This window comes from Zonotrichia albicollis, chromosome W, assembly GCF_047830755.1.
Source record: "Zonotrichia albicollis isolate bZonAlb1 chromosome W, bZonAlb1.hap1, whole genome shotgun sequence".
Lineage (NCBI taxonomy): Eukaryota > Metazoa > Chordata > Aves > Passeriformes > Passerellidae > Zonotrichia > Zonotrichia albicollis.
In genome coordinates this window covers 33,530,978-33,553,680 of record NC_133859.1, presented here as the reverse complement: position 1 = coordinate 33,553,680, position 22,703 = coordinate 33,530,978, and positions in this window count along the sequence as shown.

Sequence of the window (22,703 nt, the reverse complement as noted above, 5' to 3'; positions counted from 1 at the left end):
CTTACCGCTCTCCTATATTTTCCAAACACATGAACAATCGGTTGGAAGGTGTTTTGGATAATTTCTCTTTTTTTCGTGCAAAACACTCTGAAAACATTTCAGAAACATGTAAAACACGATGGGAGAAGTTTTCTGTGCTTGCACAGTTTCTCCTTGCCCGACATAGTTGAAAAGTTTTTTGCAATGATGTAGACCGCAAAAGACGCTAAAGATGAAATACGGAGCTCCCCGGAGCTAAGCGCCGGTCCCGGGCACATTTCGGCAGAAGCCGCCGCACTGGAGTGCACTGTGACCGGCACAATCGCCTTTGCTCGAAGAAGTCGCTTCTACGCCTCCGGCAGCTGGAGAGTGCGGCTGCTTCGGAAAGGTGAGAATGAAGCTGCACATCACTAGGATTGTGTGCGCAGCTTGCAAACTGACAGAAAACAGTACCTTACTACTCTCCTACCTTTTCCAAACACATGAACATTCGATTGGAAAGAGTTTTGAGCAACTTTGTTTTTCTTCTTGCAAACCAGTCTGCAAACCTCTCTGCAACATGTAAAACACGATGGGAGATGTTTCCTGGAGTGGCACAGTTTTCCCATGCCAGATATGGTGGAAAGGATTTTTGCAATGACGTACACCACAAAAGACGCTAAAGACGAAATACGGAGCTCCCCGGAGCTAAGCGCCGGTCCCGGGCACATTTCGGCAGAAGCCGCCGCACTGGAGTGCACAGTGACCGGCACAATCGCCTTTGCTCTAACAAGCCGCTTCTTCGCCTCCGGCAGCTGGAGAGTGCGGCTGCTTCGGAAAGGTGAGAATGAAGCGGCACATCACTGGAATAGTCTGCGCAGCTTGCAATCGGATAGAAAACAGTACCTTACCACTCTCCCACCTTTTCCAAACACATGAACATTCTGTTGGAAGGTGTTGTGAGCAACTTTGTTTTTTTTCTTGCAAAACACTCTGCAAACCTCTCTGCAACATGTAAAACAAGATGGGAGGTGTTTTCTGTGCTTGCACAGTTTCTCCTTGCCAGACATAGTGGAAAAGTTTTTTGCAATGATGTACACCTTAAAAGACGCTAAAGACGAAATACGGAGCTCCCCGGAGCTAAGCGCCGGTCCCGGGCACATTTCGGCAGAAGCCGCCGCACTGGAGTGCACAGTGACCGGCACAATCGCCTTTGCTCGAAGAAGCCGCTTCTTCGCCTCCGGCATCTGGAGAGTGCGGCTGCTTCGGAAAGGTGAGAATGAAGCGGCACATCACTGGAATAGTCTGCGCAGCTTGCAATCGGATAGAAAACAGTACCTTACCACTCTCCCACCTTTTCCAAACACATGAACATTCTGTTGGAAGGTGTTTTGAGCAACTTTGTTTTTCTTCTTACAAAACACTCTGCAAACCTCTCTGCAACATGTAAAACAAGGTGGGAGGTGTTTTCTGTGCTTGCACAGTTTCTCCTTGCCAGACATGGTGGAAAAGTTTTTTGCAATGATGTACACCACAAAAGACGCTAAAGACGAAGCATACGGAGCTCCCCGGAGCCAGGCGCCGGTCCCGCGCACATTTCGGCAGAAGCCGCCGCACTGGAGAGCACAGTGACCGGTACAATCGCCTTTGCTCGAAGAAGCCGCTTCTTCGCCTCCGGCAGCTGGAGAGTGCGGCTGCTTCGGAAAGGTGAGAATGAAGCTGCACATCACTGGGATAGTATGCGCAGCTTGCAAACTGATAGAAAACAGTACCTTACCGCTCTCCTATATTTTCCAAACACATGAACATTCGGTTGGAAGGTGTTTTGGATAATTTTTTTTTTTTCGTGCAAAACACTCTGAAAACATTTCAGAAACATGTAAAACACGATGGGAGAAGTTTTCTGTGCTTGCACAGTTTCTCCTTGCCCGACATAGTTGAAAAGTTTTTTGCAATGATGTAGACCGCAAAAGACGCTAAAGATGAAATACGGAGCTCCCCGGAACTAAGCGCCGGTCCCGGGCACATTTCGCCAGAAGCCGCCGTACTGGAGTGCACTGTGACCGGCACAATCGCCTTTGCTCGAAGAAGCCGCTTCTACGCCTCCGGCCGCTGGAGAGTGCGGCTGCTTCGGAAAGGTGAGAATGAAGCTGCACATCACTAGGATTGTGTGCGCAGCTTGCAAACTGATAGAAAACAGTACCTTACTACTCTCCTACCTTTTCCAAACACATGAACATTTGATTGGAAAGTGTTTTGGACAACTTTGTTTTTCTTGTTGCAAAACACTCTGCAAACCTCTCTGCAACATGTAAAACACGATGGGAGGTGTTTTCTGTGCTTGCACAATTTCTCCATGCCAGACATGGTGGAAAAGTTTTTTGCAATGATGTACACCACAAAAGACGCTAAAGACGAAGCATACGGAGCTCCCCGGAGCCAAGCGCCGGTCCCGCGCACATTTCGGCAGAAGCCGCCGCACTGGAGAGCACAGTGACCGGTACAATCGCCTTTGCTCGAAGAAGCCGCTTCTTCGCCTCCAGCAGCTGGAGAGTGCGGCTGCTTCGGAAAGGTGAGAATGAAGCTGCACATCACTAGGATTGTGTGCGCAGCTTGCAAACTGATAGAAAACAGTACCTTACCACTCTCCTACCTTTTCCAAACACATGAATATTCGGTTGGAAGGTGTTTTGGACAATTTTGTTTTTCTTGTTGCAAAACACTCTGCAAACCTCCCTGCAACATGTTAAACACGATGGGAGATATTTTCTGCAGTGGCACAGTTTCTCCATGCCAGACATGGTGGAAAGGATTTTTGCAATGAGGTAAACCTCAAAAGACGCTAAAGACGAAATACGGAGCTCCCCTGAGCTAAGCGCCGGTCCCGGGCACATTTCGGCAGAAGCCGCCGCACTGGAGTGCACTGTGACCGGCACAATCGCCTTTGCTCGAAGAAGCCGCTTCTTCGCCTCCGGCAGCTGGAGAGTGCGGCTGCTTCGGAAAGGTGAGAATGAAGCTGCACATCACTAGGATTGTGTGCGCAGCTTGCAAACTGACAGAAAACAGTACCTTACTACTCTCCTACCTTTTCCAAACACATGAACATTCGATTGGAAAGTGTTTTGAGCAACTTTGTTTTTCTTCTTGCAAACCAGTCTGCAAACCTCTCAGCAACATGTAAAACAAGATGGGAGATGTTTCCTGGAGTGGCACAGTTTTTCCATGCCAGACATGGTGGAAAGGATTTTTGCAATGACGTACACCACAAAAGACGCTAAAGACGAAATACGGAGCTCCCCGGAGCTAAGCGCCGGTCCCGGGCACATTTCGGCAGAAGCCGCCGCACTGGAGTGCACAGTGACCGGCACAATCGCCTTTGCTCGAAGAAGCCGCTTCTTCGCCTCCGGCATCTGGAGAGTGCGGCTGCTTCGGAAAGGTGAGAATGAAGCGGCACATCACTGGAATAGTCTGCGCAGCTTGCAATCGGATAGAAAACAGTACCTTACCACTCTCCCACCTTTTCCAAACACATGAACATTCTGTTGGAAGGTGTTTTGAGCAACTTTGTTTTTTTTCTTGCAAAACACTCTGCAAACCTCTCTGCAACATGTAAAACAAGATGGGAGGTGTTTTCTGTGCTTGCACAGTTTCTCCTTGCCCGACATAGTTGAAAAGTTTTTTGCAATGATGTAGACCGCAAAAGACGCTAAAGATGAAATACGGAGCTCCCCGGAGCTAAGCGCCGGTCCCGGGCACATTTCGGCAGAAGCCGCCGCACTGGAGTGCACTGTGACCGGCACAATCGCCTTTGCTCGAAGAAGTCGCTTCTACGCCTCCGGCAGCTGGAGAGTGCGGCTGCTTCGGAAAGGTGAGAATGAAGCTGCACATCACTAGGATTGTGTGCGCAGCTTGCAAACTGACAGAAAACAGTACCTTACTACTCTCCTACCTTTTCCAAACACATGAACATTCGATTGGAAAGAGTTTTGAGCAACTTTGTTTTTCTTCTTGCAAACCAGTCTGCAAACCTCTCTGCAACATGTAAAACACGATGGGAGATGTTTCCTGGAGTGGCACAGTTTTCCCATGCCAGATATGGTGGAAAGGATTTTTGCAATGACGTACACCACAAAAGACGCTAAAGACGAAATACGGAGCTCCCCGGAGCTAAGCGCCGGTCCCGGGCACATTTCGGCAGAAGCCGCCGCACTGGAGTGCACAGTGACCGGCACAATCGCCTTTGCTCTAACAAGCCGCTTCTTCGCCTCCGGCAGCTGGAGAGTGCGGCTGCTTCGGAAAGGTGAGAATGAAGCGGCACATCACTGGAATAGTCTGCGCAGCTTGCAATCGGATAGAAAACAGTACCTTACCACTCTCCCACCTTTTCCAAACACATGAACATTCTGTTGGAAGGTGTTGTGAGCAACTTTGTTTTTTTTCTTGCAAAACACTCTGCAAACCTCTCTGCAACATGTAAAACAAGATGGGAGGTGTTTTCTGTGCTTGCACAGTTTCTCCTTGCCAGACATAGTGGAAAAGTTTTTTGCAATGATGTACACCTTAAAAGACGCTAAAGACGAAATACGGAGCTCCCCGGAGCTAAGCGCCGGTCCCGGGCACATTTCGGCAGAAGCCGCCGCACTGGAGTGCACAGTGACCGGCACAATCGCCTTTGCTCTAACAAGCCGCTTCTTCGCCTCCGGCAGCTGGAGAGTGCGGCTGCTTCGGAAAGGTGAGAATGAAGCGGCACATCACTGGAATAGTCTGCGCAGCTTGCAATCGGATAGAAAACAGTACCTTACCACTCTCCCACCTTTTCCAAACACATGAACATTCTGTTGGAAGGTGTTTTGAGCAACTTTGTTTTTCTTCTTACAAAACACTCTGCAAACCTCTCTGCAACATGTAAAACAAGGTGGGAGGTGTTTTCTGTGCTTGCACAGTTTCTCCTTGCCAGACATGGTGGAAAAGTTTTTTGCAATGATGTACACCACAAAAGACGCTAAAGACGAAGCATACGGAGCTCCCCGGAGCCAGGCGCCGGTCCCGCGCACATTTCGGCAGAAGCCGCCGCACTGGAGAGCACAGTGACCGGTACAATCGCCTTTGCTCGAAGAAGCCGCTTCTTCGCCTCCGGCAGCTGGAGAGTGCGGCTGCTTCGGAAAGGTGAGAATGAAGCTGCACATCACTGGGATAGTATGCGCAGCTTGCAAACTGATAGAAAACAGTACCTTACCGCTCTCCTATATTTTCCAAACACATGAACATTCGGTTGGAAGGTGTTTTGGATAATTTTTTTTTTTTCGTGCAAAACACTCTGAAAACATTTCAGAAACATGTAAAACACGATGGGAGAAGTTTTCTGTGCTTGCACAGTTTCTCCTTGCCCGACATAGTTGAAAAGTTTTTTGCAATGATGTAGACCGCAAAAGACGCTAAAGATGAAATACGGAGCTCCCCGGAACTAAGCGCCGGTCCCGGGCACATTTCGCCAGAAGCCGCCGTACTGGAGTGCACTGTGACCGGCACAATCGCCTTTGCTCGAAGAAGCCGCTTCTACGCCTCCGGCAGCTGGAGAGTGCGGCTGCTTCGGAAAGGTGAGAATGAAGCTGCACATCACTAGGATTGTGTGCGCAGCTTGCAAACTGATAGAAAACAGTACCTTACTACTCTCCTACCTTTTCCAAACACATGAACATTTGATTGGAAAGTGTTTTGGACAACTTTGTTTTTCTTGTTGCAAAACACTCTGCAAACCTCTCTGCAACATGTAAAACACGATGGGAGGTGTTTTCTGTGCTTGCACAATTTCTCCATGCCAGACATGGTGGAAAAGTTTTTTGCAATGATGTACACCACAAAAGACGCTAAAGACGAAGCATACGGAGCTCCCCGGAGCCAAGCGCCGGTCCCGCGCACATTTCGGCAGAAGCTGCCGCACTGGAGAGCACAGTGACCGGTACAATCGCCTTTGCTCGAAGAAGCCGCTTCTTCGCCTCCAGCAGCTGGAGAGTGCGGCTGCTTCGGAAAGGTGAGAATGAAGCTGCACATCACTAGGATTGTGTGCGCAGCTTGCAAACTGACAGAAAACAGTACCTTACTACTCTCCTACCTTTTCCAAACACATGAACATTCGATTGGAAAGTGTTTTGAGCAACTTTGTTTTTCTTCTTGCAAACCAGTCTGCAAACCTCTCTGCAACATGTAAAACACGATGGGAGATGTTTCCTGGAGTGGCACAGTTTTTCCATGCCAGACATGGTGGAAAGGATTTTTGCAATGACGTACACCACAAAAGACGCTAAAGACGAAATACGGAGCTCCCCGGAGCTAAGCGCCGGTCCCGGGCACATTTCGGCAGAAGCCGCCGCACTGGAGTGCACAGTGACCGGCACAATCGCCTTTGCTCGAAGAAGCCGCTTCTTCGCCTCCGGCATCTGGAGAGTGCGGCTGCTTCGGAAAGGTGAGAATGAAGCGGCACATCACTGGAATAGTCTGCGCAGCTTGCAATCGGATAGAAAACAGTACCTTACCACTCTCCCACCTTTTCCAAACACATGAACATTCTGTTGGAAGGTGTTTTGAGCAACTTTGTTTTTTTTCTTGCAAAACACTCTGCAAACCTCTCTGCAACATGTAAAACAAGATGGGAGGTGTTTTCTGTGCTTGCACAGTTTCTCCTTGCCAGACATAGTGGAAAAGTTTTTTGCAATGATGTACACCTTAAAAGACGCTAAAGACGAAATACGGAGCTCCCCGGAGCTAAGCGCCGGTCCCGGGCACATTTCGGCAGAAGCCGCCGCACTGGAGTGCACTGTGACCGGCACAATCGCCTTTGCTCGAAGAAGCCGCTTCTTCGCCTCCAGCAGCTGGAGAGTGCGGCTGCTTCGGAAAGGTGAGAATGAAGCTGCACATCACTAGGATTGTGTGCTCACCTTGCAAACTGATAGGAAACAGTACCTTACCACTCTCCTACCTTTTCCAAACACATGAACATTCGATTGGAAAGTGTTTTGAGCAACTTTGTTTTTCTTCTTGCAAAACACTCTGAAAACATTTCAGAAACATGTAAAACTGATGGGAGAGGTTTTCTGTGCTTGCACAGTTTCTCCTTGCCCGACATAGTTGAAAAGTTTTTTGCAATGATGAAGACCGCAAAAGACGCTAAAGACGAAATACGGAGCTCCCCGGAGCTAAGCGCCGGTCCCGGGCACATTTCGGCAGAAGCCGCCGCACTGGAGTGCACTGTGACCGGCACAATCGCCTTTGCTCGAAGAAGCCGCTTCTTCGCCTCTGGCAGCTGGAGAGTGCGGCTGCTTCGGAAAGGTGAGAATGAAGCTGCACATCACTAGGATTGTGTGCGCAGCTTGCAAACTGATAGAAAACAGTACCTTACCACTCTCCTACCTTTTCCAAACACATGAACATTCGGTTGGAAGGTGTTTTGGATAATTTTTTTTTTTCGTGCAAAACACTCTGAAAACATTTCAGAAACATGTAAAACACGATGGCAGAAGTTTTCTGTGCTTGCACAGTTTCTCCTTGCCCGACATAGTTGAAAAGTTTTTTGCAATGATGAAGACCGCAAAAGACGCTAAAGACGAAATACGGAGCTCCCCGGAGCTAAGCGCCGGTCCCGGGCACATTTCGGCAGAAGCCGCCGCACTGGAGTGCACTGTGACCGGCGCAATCGCCTTTGCTCGAAGAAGCCGCTTCTTCGCCTCCGGCAGCTGGAGAGTGCGGCTGCTTCGGAAAGGTGAGAATGAAGCGGCACATCACTAGGATTGTGTGCGCAGCTTGCAAACTGATAGAAAACAGTACCTTACCACTCTCCTACCTTTTCCAAACACATGAACATTCGGTTGGAAGGTGTTTTGGACAGTTTTGTTTTTCTTGTTGCAAAACACTCTGCAAACCTCTCTGCAACATGTAAAACACGATGGGAGATGTTTTCTGGAGTGGCACAGTTTCTCCATGCCAGACATGGTGGAAAGGATTTTTGCAATGAGGTAAACCTCAAAAGACGCTAAAGACGAAATACGGAGCTCCCCGGAGCTAAGCGTCGGTCCCGGGCACATTTCGGCAGAAGCCGCCGCACTGGAGTGCACTGTGACCGGCGCAATCGCCTTTGCTCGAAGAAGCCGCTTCTTCGCCTCCGGCAGCTGGCGAGTGCGGCTGCTTCGGAAAGGTGAGAATGAAGCTGCACATCACTAGGATTGTGTGCGCAGCTTGCAAACTGATAGAAAACAGTACCTTACCACTCTCCCACCTTTTCCAAACACATGAACATTCTGTTGGAAAGTGTTTTGAGCAACTTTCTTTTTCTTCTTGCAAACCAGTCTGCAAACCTCTCTGCAACATGTGAAACAAGATGGGAGATGTTTTCTGTGCTTGCATTTTCTCCTTGCCCGACATAGTTGAAAAGTTTTTTCCAATGATGTAGACCGCAAAAGACGCTAAAGATGAAATACGGAGCTCCCCGGAGCTAAGCGCCTGTCCCGGGCACATTTCGGCAGAAGCCGCCGCACTGGAGTGCACTGTGACCGGCACAATCGCCTTTGCTCGAAGAAGCCGCTTCTTCGCCTCCAGCAGCTGGAGAGTGCGGCTGCTTCGGAAAGGTGAGAATGAAGCGGCACATCACTGGAATAGTCTGCGCAGCTTGCAATCGGATAGAAAACAGTACCTTACCACTCTCCTACCTTTTCCAAACACATGAACATTCGGTTGGAAGGTGTTTTGGACAGTTTTGTTTTTCTTGTTGCAAAACACTCTGCAAACATCTCTGCAACATGTAAAACACGATGGGAGATGTTTTCTGGAGTGGCACAGTTTCTCTATGCCAGACATGGTGGAAAGGATTTTTGCAATGATGTACACCACAAAAGACGCTAAAGACGAAATACGGAGCTCCCCGGAGCTAAGCGCAGGTCCCGGGCACATTTCGGCAGAAGCCGCCGCACTGGAGTGCACTGTGACCGGCACAATCGCCTTTGCTCGAAGAAGCCGCTTCTTCGCCTCCGGCAGCTGGAGAGTGCGGCTGCTTCGGAAAGGTGAGAATGAAGCTGCACATCACTAGGATTGTGTGCGCAGCTTGCAAACTGATAGAAAACAGTACCTTACCACTCTCCTACCTTTTCATAACACATGAACATTCGATTGGAAAGTGTTTTGAGTAACTTTCTTTTTCTTCTTGCAAACCAGTCTGCAAACCTCTCTGCAACATGTGAAACAAGATGGGAGATGTTTTCTGTGCTTGCATTTTCTCCTTGCCCGACATAGTTGAAAATTTTTTTCCAATGATGTAGACCGCAAAAGACGCTGAAGATGAAATACGGAGCTCCCCGGAGCTAAGCGCCTGTCCCGGGCACATTTCGGCAGAAGCCGCCGCACTGGAGTGCACTGTGACCGGCACAATCGCCTTTGCTCGAAGAAGCCGCTTCTTCGCCTCCGGCAGCTGGAGAGTGCGGCTGCTTCGGAAAGGTGAGAATGAAGCGGCACATCACTGGAATAGTCTGCGCAGCTTGCAATCGGATAGAAAACAGTACCTTACCACTCTCCTACCTTTTCCAAAAACATGAACATTCGGTTGGAAGGTGTTTTGGACAGTTTTGTTTTTCTTCTTGCAAACCAGTCTGCAAACCTCTCTGCAACATGTGAAACAAGATGGGAGATGTTTTCAGGAGTGGCACAGTTTTTCCATGCCAGACATGGTGGAAAGGATTTTTGCAATGATGTTCACCACAAAAGACGCTAAAGACGAAATACGGAGCTCCCCGGAGCTAAGCGCCGGTCCCGGGCACATTTCGGCAGAAGCCGCCGCACTGGAGTGCACACTGACCGGCAAAATCGCCTTTGCTCGAAGAAGCCGCTTCTTCGCCTCCGGCAGCTGGAGAGTGCGGCTGCTTCGGAAAGGCGAGAATGAAGCTGCACATCACTAGGATTGTGTGCGCAGCTTGCAAACTGATAGAAAACAGTACCTTACCGCTCTCCTACCTTTTCCAAACACATGAACATTCGATTGGAAAGTGTTTTGAGCAACTTTGTTTTTCTTCTTGCAAAACACTCTGAAAACATTTCAGAAACATGTAAAACACGATGGCAGAAGTTTTCTGTGCTTGCACAGTTTCTCCTTGCCCGACATAGTTGAAAAGTTTTTTGCAATGATGAAGACCGCAAAAGACGCTAAAGACGAAATACGGAGCTCCCCGGAGCTAAGCGCCGGTCCCGGGCACATTTCGCCAGAAGCCGCCGCACTGGAGTGCACTGTGACCGGCACAATCGCCTTTGCTCGAAGAAGCCGCTTCTTCGCCTCCGGCAGCTGGAGAGTGCGGCTGCTTCGGAAAGGTGAGAATGAAGCTGCTAATCACTGGGATAGTATGCGCAGCTTGCAAACTGATAGAAAACAGTACCTTACCACTCTCCTACCTTTTCCAAACACATGAACATTCGATTGGAAAGTGTTTTGAGCAACTTTGTTTTTCTTCTTGCAAAACACTCTGCAAACCTCTCTGCAACATGTAAAACACGATGGGAGATGTTTTCTGGAGTGGCACAGTTTCTCCATGCCAGACATGGTGGAAAGGATTTTTGCAATGACGTACACCACAAAAGACGCTAAAGACGAAATACGGAGCTCCCCGGAGCTAAGCGCCGGTCCCGGGCACATTTCGCCAGAAGCCGCCGCACTGGAGTGCACAGTGACCGGCGCAATCGCCTTTGCTCGAAGAAGCCGCTTCTTCGCCTCCGGCAGCTGGAGAGTGCGGCTGCTTCGGAAAGGTGAGAATGAAGCTGCACATCACTAGGATTGTGTGCGCAGCTTGCAAACTGATAGAAAACAGTACCTTACCACTCTCCCACCTTTTCCAAACACATGAACATTCTGTTGGAAAGTGTTTTGAGCAACTTTCTTTTTCTTCTTGCAAACCAGTCTGCAAACCTCTCTGCAACATGTGAAACAAGATGGGAGATGTTTTCTGTGCTTGCATTTTCTCCTTGCCCGACATAGTTGAAAAGTTTTTTCCAATGATGTAGACAACAAAAGACGCTAAAGATGAAATACGGAGCTCCCCGGAGCTAAGCGCCTGTCCCGGGCACATTTCGGCAGAAGCCGCCGCACTGGAGTGCACTGTGACCGGCACAATCGCCTTTGCTCGAAGAAGCCGCTTCTTCGCCTCCGGCAGCTGGAGAGTGCGGCTGCTTCGGAAAGGTGAGAATGAAGCGGCACATCACTGGAATAGTCTGCGCAGCTTGCAATCGGATAGAAAACAGTACCTTACCACTCTCCTACCTTTTCCAAACACATGAACATTCTGTTGGAAGGTGTTTTGGACAGTTTTGTTTTTCTTGTTGCAAACCAGTCTGCAAACCTCTCTGCAACATGTGAAACAAGATGGGAGATGTTTTCTGTGCTTGCATTTTCTCCTTGCCCGACATAGTTGAAAATTTTTTTCCAATGATGTAGACCGCAAAAGACGCTAAAGATGAAATACGGAGCTCCCCGGAGCTAAGCGCCTGTCCCGGGCACATTTCGGCAGAAGCCGCCGCACTGGAGTGCACTGTGACCGGCACAATCGCCTTTGCTCGAAGAAGCCGCTTCTTCGCCTCCGGCAGCTGGAGAGTGCGGCTGCTTCGGAAAGGTGAGAATGAAGCGGCACATCACTGGAATAGTCTCCGCAGCTTGCAATCGGATAGAAAACAGTACCTTACCACTCTCCTACATTTTCCAAACACATGAACATTCGGTTGGAAGGTGTTTTGGACAGTTTTGTTTTTCTTGTTGCAAAACACTCTGCAAACCTCTCTGCAACATGTAAAACACGATGGGAGATGTTTTCTGGAGTGGCACAGTTTCTCCATGCCAGACATGGTGGAAAGGATTTTTGCAATGATGTACACCACAAAAGACGCTAAAGACGAAATACGGAGCTCCCCGGAGCTAAGCGCAGGTCCCGGGCACATTTCGGCAGAAGCCGCCGCACTGGAGTGCACACTGACCGGCAAAATCGCCTTTGCTCGAAGAAGCCGCTTCTTCGCCTCCGGCAGCTGGAGAGTGCGGCTGCTTCGGAAAGGTGAGAATGAAGCTGCACATCACTAGGATTGTGTGCGCAGCTTGCAAACTGATAGAAAACAGTACCTTACCACTCTCCTACCTTTTCCAAACACATGAACATTCGATTGGAAAGTGTTTTGAGCAACTTTGTTTTTCTTCTTGCAAAACACTCTGAAAACATTTCAGAAACATGTAAAACACGATGGGAGAGGTTTTCTGTGCTTGCACAGTTTCTCCTTGCCCGACATAGTTGAAAAGTTTTTTGCAATGATGAAGACCGCAAAAGACGCTAAAGACGAAATACGGAGCTCCCCGGAGCTAAGCGCCGGTCCCGGGCACATTTCGCCAGAAGCCGCCGCACTGGAGTGCACTGTGACCGGCACAATCGCCTTTGCTCGAAGAAGCCGCTTCTTCGCCTCCGGCAGTTGGAGAGTGCGGCTGCTTCGGAAAGGTGAGAATGAAGCTGCTAATCACTGGGATAGTATGCGCAGCTTGCAAACTGATAGAAAACAGTACCTTACCGCTCTCCTACATTTTCCAAACACATGAACATTCGGTTGGAAGGTGTTTTGGATAATTTTTTTTTTTTCGTGCAAAACACTCTGAAAACATTTCAGAAACATGTAAAACACGATGGGAGAAGTTTTCTGTGCTTGCACAGTTTCTCCTTGCCCGACATAGTTGAAAAGTTTTTTGCAATGATGTAGACCGCAAAAGACGCTAAAGATGAAATACGGAGCTCCCCGGAGCTAAGCGCCGGTCCCGGGCACATTTCGCCAGAAGCCGCCGCACTGGAGTGCACTGTGACCGGCACAATCGCCTTTGCTCGAAGAAGCCGCTTCTACACCTCCGGCAGCTGGAGAGTGCGGCTGCTTCGGAAAGGTGAGAATGAAGCTGCACATCACTAGGATTGTGTGCGCAGCTTGCAAACTGACAGAAAACAGTACCTTACTACTCTCCTACCTTTTCCAAACACATGAACATTCGATTGGAAAGTTTTTTGAGCAACTTTGTTTTTCTTCTTGCAAACCAGTCTGCAAACCTCTCTGCAACATGTAAAACACGATGGGAGATGTTTCCTGGAGTGGCACAGTTTTTCAATGCCAGATATGGTGGAAAGGATTTTTGCAATGACGTACACCACAAAAGACGCTAAAGACGAAATACGGAGCTCCCCGGAGCTAAGCGCCGGTCCCGGGCACATTTCGGCAGAAGCCGCCGCACTGGAGTGCACACTGACCGGCAAAATCGCCTTTGCTCGAAGAAGCCGCTTCTTCGCCTCCGGCAGCTGGAGAGTGCGGCTGCTTCGGAAAGGTGAGAATGAAGCTGCACATCACTAGGATTGTGTGCTCACCTTGCAAACTGATAGAAAACAGTACCTTACCACTCTCCTACCTTTTCCAAAAACATGAACATTCGGTTGGAAGGTGTTTTGGACAATTTTGTTTTTCTTGTTGCAAAACACTCTGCAAACCTCTCTGCAACATGTAAAACACGATGGGAGATGTTTTCTGGGGTGGCACAGTTTCTCCATGCCAGACATGGTGGAAAGAATTTTTGCAATGACGTACACCACAAAAGACGCTAAAGACGAAATACGGAGCTCCCCGGAGCTAAGCGCCGGTCCCGGGCACATTTCGGCAGAAGCCGCCGCACTGGAGTGCACTGTGACCGGCACAATCGCCTTTGCTCGAAGAAGCCGCTTCTTCGCCTCCGGCAGCTGGAGAGTGCGGCTGCTTCGGAAAGGTGAGAATGAAGCTGCACATCACTAGGATTGTGTGCGCAGCTTGCAAACTGACAGAAAACAGTACCTTACTACTCTCCTACCTTTTCCAAACACATGAACATTCGATTGGAAAGTGTTTTGAGCAACTTTGTTTTTCTTCTTGCAAACCAGTCTGCAAACCTCTCTGCAACATGTAAAACACGATGGGAGATGTTTCCTGGAGTGGCACAGTTTTTCCATGCCAGACATGGTGGAAAGGATTTTTGCAATGACGTACACCACAAAAGACGCTAAAGACGAAATACGGAGCTCCCCGGAGCTAAGCGCCGGTCCCGGGCACATTTCGGCAGAAGCCGCCGCACTGGAGTGCACAGTGACCGGCACAATCGCCTTTGCTCGAAGAAGCCGCTTCTTCGCCTCCGGCATCTGGAGAGTGCGGCTGCTTCGGAAAGGTGAGAATGAAGCGGCACATCACTGGAATAGTCTGCGCAGCTTGCAATCGGATAGAAAACAGTACCTTACCACTCTCCCACCTTTTCCAAACACATGAACATTCTGTTGGAAGGTGTTTTGAGCAACTTTGTTTTTTTTCTTGCAAAACACTCTGCAAACCTCTCTGCAACATGTAAAACAAGATGGGAGGTGTTTTCTGTGCTTGCACAGTTTCTCCTTGCCAGACATAGTGGAAAAGTTTTTTGCAATGATGTACACCTTAAAAGACGCTAAAGACGAAATACGGAGCTCCCCGGAGCTAAGCGCCGGTCCCGGGCACATTTCGGCAGAAGCCGCCGCACTGGAGTGCACTGTGACCGGCACAATCGCCTTTGCTCGAAGAAGCCGCTTCTTCGCCTCCAGCAGCTGGAGAGTGCGGCTGCTTCGGAAAGGTGAGAATGAAGCTGCACATCACTAGGATTGTGTGCTCACCTTGCAAACTGATAGAAAACAGTACCTTACCACTCTCCTACCTTTTCCAAAAACATGAACCTTCGGTTGGAAGGTGTTTTGGACAATTTTGTTTTTCTTGTTGCAAAACACTCTGCAAACCTCTCTGCAACATGTAAAAGCCGATGGGAGATGTTTTCTGGGGTGGCACAGTTTTTCAATGCCAGATATGGTGGAAAGGATTTTTGCAATGACGTACACCACAAAAGACGCTAAAGACGAAATACGGAGCTCCCCGGAGCTAAGCGCCGGTCCCGGGCACATTTCGGCAGAAGCCGCCGCACTGGAGTGCACTGTGACCGGCACAATCGCCTTTGCTCGAAGAAGCCGCTTCTTCGCCTCCGGCAGCTGGAGAGTGCGGCTGCTTCGAAAAGGTGAGAATGAAGCTGCACATCACTAGGATTGTGTGCGCAGCTTGCAAACTGATAGAAAACAGTACCTTACCACTCTCCTACCTTTTCCAAACACATGAACATTTGATTGGAAAGTGTTTTGGACAACTTTGTTTTTCTTGTTGCAAAACACTCTGCAAACCTCTCTGCAACATGTAAAACACGATGGGAGATGTTTCCTGGAGTGGCACAGTTTTCCCATGCCAGATATGGTGGAAAGGATTTTTGCAATGACGTACACCACAAAAGACGCTAAAGACGAAATACGGAGCTCCCCGGAGCTAAGCGCCGGTCCCGGGCACATTTCGCCAGAAGCCGCCGCACTGGAGTGCACAGTGACCGGCGCAATCGCCTTTGCTCGAAGAAGCCGCTTCTTCGCCTCAGGCAGCTGGAGAGTGCGGCTGCTTCGGAAAGGTGAGAATGAAGCTGCACATCACTAGGATTGTGTGCGCAGCTTGCAAACTGATAGAAAACAGTACCTTACCACTCTCCCACCTTTTCCAAACACATGAACATTCTGTTGGAAAGTGTTTTGAGCAACTTTCTTTTTCTTCTTGCAAACCAGTCTGCAAACCTCTCTGCAACATGTGAAACAAGATGGGAGATGTTTTCTGTGCTTGCATTTTCTCCTTGCCCGACATAGTTGAAAAGTTTTTTCCAATGATGTAGACAACAAAAGACGCTAAAGATGAAATACGGAGCTCCCCGGAGCTAAGCGCCTGTCCCGGGCACATTTCGGCAGAAGCCGCCGCACTGGAGTGCACTGTGACCGGCACAATCGCCTTTGCTCGAAGAAGCCGCTTCTTCGCCTCCGGCAGCTGGAGAGTGCGGCTGCTTCGGAAAGGTGAGAATGAAGCGGCACATCACTGGAATAGTCTGCGCAGCTTGCAATCGGATAGAAAACAGTACCTTACCACTCTCCTACCTTTTCCAAACACATGAACATTCTGTTGGAAGGTGTTTTGGACAGTTTTGTTTTTCTTGTTGCAAACCAGTCTGCAAACCTCTCTGCAACATGTAAAACAAGGTGGGAGGTGTTTTCTGTGCTTGCACAGTTTCTCCTTGCCAGACATGGTGGAAAAGTTTTTTGCAATGATGTACACCACAAAAGACGCTAAAGACGAAGCATACGGAGCTCCCCGGAGCCAGGCGCCGGTCCCGCGCACATTTCGGCAGAAGCCGCCGCACTGGAGAGCACAGTGACCGGTACAATCGCCTTTGCTCGAAGAAGCCGCTTCTTCGCCTCCGGCAGCTGGAGAGTGCGGCTGCTTCGGAAAGGTGAGAATGAAGCTGCACATCACTGGGATAGTATGCGCAGCTTGCAAACTGATAGAAAACAGTACCTTACCGCTCTCCTATATTTTCCAAACACATGAACATTCGGTTGGAAGGTGTTTTGGATAATTTTTTTTTTTTCGTGCAAAACACTCTGAAAACATTTCAGAAACATGTAAAACACGATGGGAGAAGTTTTCTGTGCTTGCACAGTTTCTCCTTGCCCGACATAGTTGAAAAGTTTTTTGCAATGATGTAGACCGCAAAAGACGCTAAAGATGAAATACGGAGCTCCCCGGAACTAAGCGCCGGTCCCGGGCACATTTCGCCAGAAGCCGCCGTACTGGAGTGCACTGTGACCGGCACAATCGCCTTTGCTCGAAGAAGCCGCTTCTACGCCTCCGGCAGCTGGAGAGTGCGGCTGCTTCGGAAAGGTGAGAATGAAGCTGCACATCACTAGGATTGTGTGCGCAGCTTGCAAACTGATAGAAAACAGTACCTTACTACTCTCCTACCTTTTCCAAACACATGAACATTTGATTGGAAAGTGTTTTGGACAACTTTGTTTTTCTTGTTGCAAAACACTCTGCAAACCTCTCTGCAACATGTAAAACACGATGGGAGGTGTTTTCTGTGCTTGCACAATTTCTCCATGCCAGACATGGTGGAAAAGTTTTTTGCAATGATGTACACCACAAAAGACGCTAAAGACGAAGCATACGGAGCTCCCCGGAGCCAAGCGCCGGTCCCGCGCACATTTCGGCAGAAGCCGCCGCACTGGAGAGCACAGTGACCGGTACAATCGCCTTTGCTCGAAGAAGCCGCTTCTTCGCCTCCAGCAGCTGGAGAGTGCGGCTGCTTCGGAAAGGTGAGAATGAAGCTGCACATCACTAGGATTGTGTGCGCAGCTTGCAAACTGACAGAAAACAGTACCTTACTACTCTCCTACCTTTTCCAAACACATGAACATTCGATTGGAAAGTTTTTTGAGCAACTTTGTTTTTCTTCTTGCAAACCAGTCTGCAAACCTCTCTGCAACATGTAAAACACGATGGGAGATGTTTCCTGGAGTGGCACAGTTTTTCCATGCCAGACATGGTGGAAAGGATTTTTGCAATGACGTACACCACAAAAGACGCTAAAGACGAAATACGGAGCTCCCCGGAGCTAAGCTCCGGTCCCGGGCACATTTCGGCAGAAGCCGCCGCACTGGAGTGCACAGTGACCGGCACAATCGCCTTTGCTCGAAGAAGCCGCTTCTTCGCCTCCGGCATCTGGAGAGTGCGGCTGCTTCGGAAAGGTGAGAATGAAGCGGCACATCACTGGAATAGTCTGCGCAGCTTGCAATCGGATAGAAAACAGTACCTTACCACTCTCCCACCTTTTCCAAACACATGAACATTCTGTTGGAAGGTGTTTTGAGCAACTTTGTTTTTTTTCTTGCAAAACACTCTGCAAACCTCTCTGCAACATGTAAAACAAGATGGGAGGTGTTTTCTGTGCTTGCACAGTTTCTCCTTGCCAGACATAGTGGAAAAGTTTTTTGCAATGATGTACACCTTAAAAGACGCTAAAGACGAAATACGGAGCTCCCCGGAGCTAAGCGCCGGTCCCGGGCACATTTCGGCAGAAGCCGCCGCACTGGAGTGCACTGTGACCGGCACAATCGCCTTTGCTCGAAGAAGCCGCTTCTTCGCCTCCAGCAGCTGGAGAGTGCGGCTGCTTCGGAAAGGTGAGAATGAAGCTGCACATCACTAGGATTGTGTGCTCACCTTGCAAACTGATAGAAAACAGTACCTTACCACTCTCCTACCTTTTCCAAAAACATGAACCTTCGGTTGGAAGGTGTTTTGGACAATTTTGTTTTTCTTGTTGCAAAACACTCTGCAAACCTCTCTGCAACATGTAAAACACGATGGGAGATGTTTTCTGGGGTGGCACAGTTTCTCCATGCCAGACATGGTGGAAAGGATTTTTGCAATGACGTACACCACAAAAGACGCTAAAGACGAAATACGGAGCTCCCCGGAGCTAAGCGCCGGTCCCGGGCACATTTCGGCAGAAGCCGCCGCACTGGAGTGCACTGTGACCGGCACAATCGCCTTTGCTCGAAGAAGCCGCTTCTTCGCCTCCGGCAGCTGGAGAGTGCGGCTGCTTCGGAAAGGTGAGAATGAAGCTGCACATCACTAGGATTGTGTGCGCAGCTTGCAAACTGACAGAAAACAGTACCTTACTACTCTCCTACCTTTTCCAAACACATGAACATTCGATTGGAAAGTGTTTTGAGCAACTTTGTTTTTCTTCTTGCAAACCAGTCTGCAAACCTCTCTGCAACATGTAAAACACGATGGGAGATGTTTCCTGGAGTGGCACAGTTTTTCCATGCCAGACATGGTGGAAAGGATTTTTGCAATGACGTACACCACAAAAGACGCTAAAGACGAAATACGGAGCTCCCCGGAGCTAAGCGCCGGTCCCGGGCACATTTCGGCAGAAGCCGCCGCACTGGAGTGCACAGTGACCGGCACAATCGCCTTTGCTCGAAGAAGCCGCTTCTTCGCCTCCGGCATCTGGAGAGTGCGGCTGCTTCGGAAAGGTGAGAATGAAGCGGCACATCACTGGAATAGTCTGCGCAGCTTGCAATCGGATAGAAAACAGTACCTTACCACTCTCCCACCTTTTCCAAACACATGAACATTCTGTTGGAAGGTGTTTTGAGCAACTTTGTTTTTTTTCTTGCAAAACACTCTGCAAACCTCTCTGCAACATGTAAAACAAGATGGGAGGTGTTTTCTGTGCTTGCACAGTTTCTCCTTGCCAGACATAGTGGAAAAGTTTTTTGCAATGATGTACACCTTAAAAGACGCTAAAGACGAAATACGGAGCTCCCCGGAGCTAAGCGCCGGTCCCGGGCACATTTCGGCAGAAGCCGCCGCACTGGAGTGCACTGTGACCGGCACAATCGCCTTTGCTCGAAGAAGCCGCTTCTTCGCCTCCAGCAGCTGGAGAGTGCGGCTGCTTCGGAAAGGTGAGAATGAAGCTGCACATCACTAGGATTGTGTGCTCACCTTGCAAACTGATAGAAAACAGTACCTTACCACTCTCCTACCTTTTCCAAAAACATGAACCTTCGGTTGGAAGGTGTTTTGGACAATTTTGTTTTTCTTGTTGCAAAACACTCTGCAAACCTCTCTGCAACATGTAAAAGCCGATGGGAGATGTTTTCTGGGGTGGCACAGTTTCTCCATGCCAGACATGGTGGAAAGGATTTTTGCAATGACGTACACCACAAAAGACGCTAAAGACGAAATACGGAGCTCCCCGGAGCTAAGCGCCGGTCCCGGGCACATTTCGGCAGAAGCCGCCGCACTGGAGTGCACTGTGACCGGCACAATCGCCTTTGCTCGAAGAAGCCGCTTCTTCGCCTCCGGCAGCTGGAGAGTGCGGCTGCTTCGAAAAGGTGAGAATGAAGCTGCACATCACTAGGATTGTGTGCGCAGCTTGCAAACTGATAGAAAACAGTACCTTACCACTCTCCTACCTTTTCCAAACACATGAACATTTGATTGGAAAGTGTTTTGGACAACTTTGTTTTTCTTGTTGCAAAACACTCTGCAAACCTCTCTGCAACATGTAAAACACGATGGGAGATGTTTCCTGGAGTGGCACAGTTTTCCCATGCCAGATATGGTGGAAAGGATTTTTGCAATGACGTACACCACAAAAGACGCTAAAGACGAAATACGGAGCTCCCCGGAGCTAAGCGCCGGTCCCGGGCACATTTCGCCAGAAGCCGCCGCACTGGAGTGCACAGTGACCGGCGCAATCGCCTTTGCTCGAAGAAGCCGCTTCTTCGCCTCAGGCAGCTGGAGAGTGCGGCTGCTTCGGAAAGGTGAGAATGAAGCTGCACATCACTAGGATTGTGTGCGCAGCTTGCAAACTGATAGAAAACAGTACCTTACCACTCTCCCACCTTTTCCAAACACATGAACATTCTGTTGGAAAGTGTTTTGAGCAACTTTCTTTTTCTTCTTGCAAACCAGTCTGCAAACCTCTCTGCAACATGCGAAACAAGATGGGAGATGTTTTCTGTGCTTGCATTTTCTCCTTGCCCGACATAGTTGAAAAGTTTTTTCCAATGATGTAGACAACAAAAGACGCTAAAGATGAAATACGGAGCGCCCCGGAGCTAAGCGCCTGTCCCGGGCACATTTCGGCAGAAGCCGCCGCACTGGAGTGCACTGTGACCGGCACAATCGCCTTTGCTCGAAGAAGCCGCTTCTTCGCCTCCGGCAGCTGGAGAGTGCGGCTGCTTCGGAAAGGTGAGAATGAAGCGGCACATCACTGGAATAGTCTGCGCAGCTTGCAATCGGATAGAAAACAGTACCTTACCACTCTCCTACCTTTTCCAAACACATGAACATTCTGTTGGAAGGTGTTTTGGACAGTTTTGTTTTTCTTCTTGCAAAACACTCTGAAAACATTTCAGAAACATGTAAAACACGATGGGAGAGGTTTTCTGTGCTTGCACAGTTTCTCCTTGCCCGACATAGTTGAAAAGTTTTTTGCAATGATGAAGACCGCAAAAGACGCTAAAGACGAAATACGGAGCTCCCCGGAGCTAAGCGCCGGTCCCGGGCACATTTCGCCAGAAGCCGCCGCACTGGAGTGCACTGTGACCGGCACAATCGCCTTTGCTCGAAGAAGCCGCTTCTTCGCCTCCGGCAGCTGGAGAGTGCGGCTGCTTCGGAAAGGTGAGAATGAAGCTGCTAATCACTGGGATAGTATGCGCAGCTTGCAAACTGATAGAAAACAGTACCTTACCGCTCTCCTACATTTTCCAAACACATGAACATTCGGTTGGAAGGTGTTTTGGATAATTTTTTTTTTTTCGTGCAAAACACTCTGAAAACATTTCAGAAACATGTAAAACACGATGGGAGAAGTTTTCTGTGCTTGCACAGTTTCTCCTTGCCCGACATAGTTGAAAAGTTTTTTGCAATGATGTAGACCGCAAAAGACGCTAAAGATGAAATACGGAGCTCCCCGGAGCTAAGCGCCGGTCCCGGGCACATTTCGCCAGAAGCCGCCGTACTGGAGTGCACTGTGACCGGCACAATCGCCTTTGCTCGAAGAAGCCGCTTCTTCGCCTCCGGCAGCTGGAGAGTGCGGCTGCTTCGGAAAGGTGAGAATGAAGCTGCACATCACTAGGATTGTGTGCGCAGCTTGCAAACTGACAGAAAACAGTACCTTACCACTCTCCTACCTTTTCCAAACACATGAACATTCGGTTGGAAGGTGTTTTGGACAGTTTTGTTTTTCTTGTTGCAAAACACTCTGCAAACCTCTCTGCAACATGTAAAACACGATGGGAGATGTTTTCTGGAGTGGCACAGTTTCTCCATGCCAGACATGGTGGAAAGGATTTTTGCAATGAGGTAAACCTCAAAAGACGCTAAAGACGAAATACGGAGCTCCCCGGAGCTAAGCGCCGGTCCCGGGCACATTTCGGCAGAAGCCGCCGCACTGGAGTGCACTGTGACCGGCGCAATCGCCTTTGCTCGAAGAAGCCGCTTCTTCGCCTCCGGCAGCTGGAGAGTGCGGCTGCTTCGGAAAGGTGAGAATGAAGCTGCTCATCACTAGGATTGTGTGCGCAGCTTGCAAACTGATAGAAAACAGTACCTTACCACTCTCCTACCTTTTCCAAACACATGAACATTCGATTGGAAAGTGTTTTGAGCAACTTCGTTTTTCTTCTTGCAAACCAGTCTGCAAACCTCTCTGCAACATGTGAAACTAGATGGGAGATGTTTTCAGGAGTGGCACTGTTTTTCCATGCCAGACATGGTGGAAAGGATTTTTGCAATGATGTTCACCACAAAAGACGCTAAAGACGAAATACGGAGCTCCCCGGAGCTAAGCGCCGGTCCCGGGCACATTTCGGCAGAAGCCGCCGCACTGGAGTGCACACTGACCGGCAAAATCGCCTTTGCTCGAAGAAGCCGTTTCTTCGCCTCCGGCAGCTGGAGAGTGCGGCTGCTTCGGAAAGGTGAGAATGAAGCTGCACATCACTAGGATTGTGTGCGCACCTTGCAAACTGATAGAAAACAGTACCTTACCACTCTCCTACCTTTTCCAAACACATGAACATTCGATTGGAAAGTGTTTTGAGCAACTTTGTTTTTCTTCTTGCAAAACACTCTGAAAACATTTCAGAAACATGTAAAACACGATGGGAGAGGTTTTCTGTGCTTGCACAGTTTCTCCTTGCCCGACATAGTTGAAAAGTTTTTTGCAATGATGAAGACCGCTAAAGACGCTAAAGACGAAATACGGAGCTCCCCGGAGCTAAGCGCCGGTC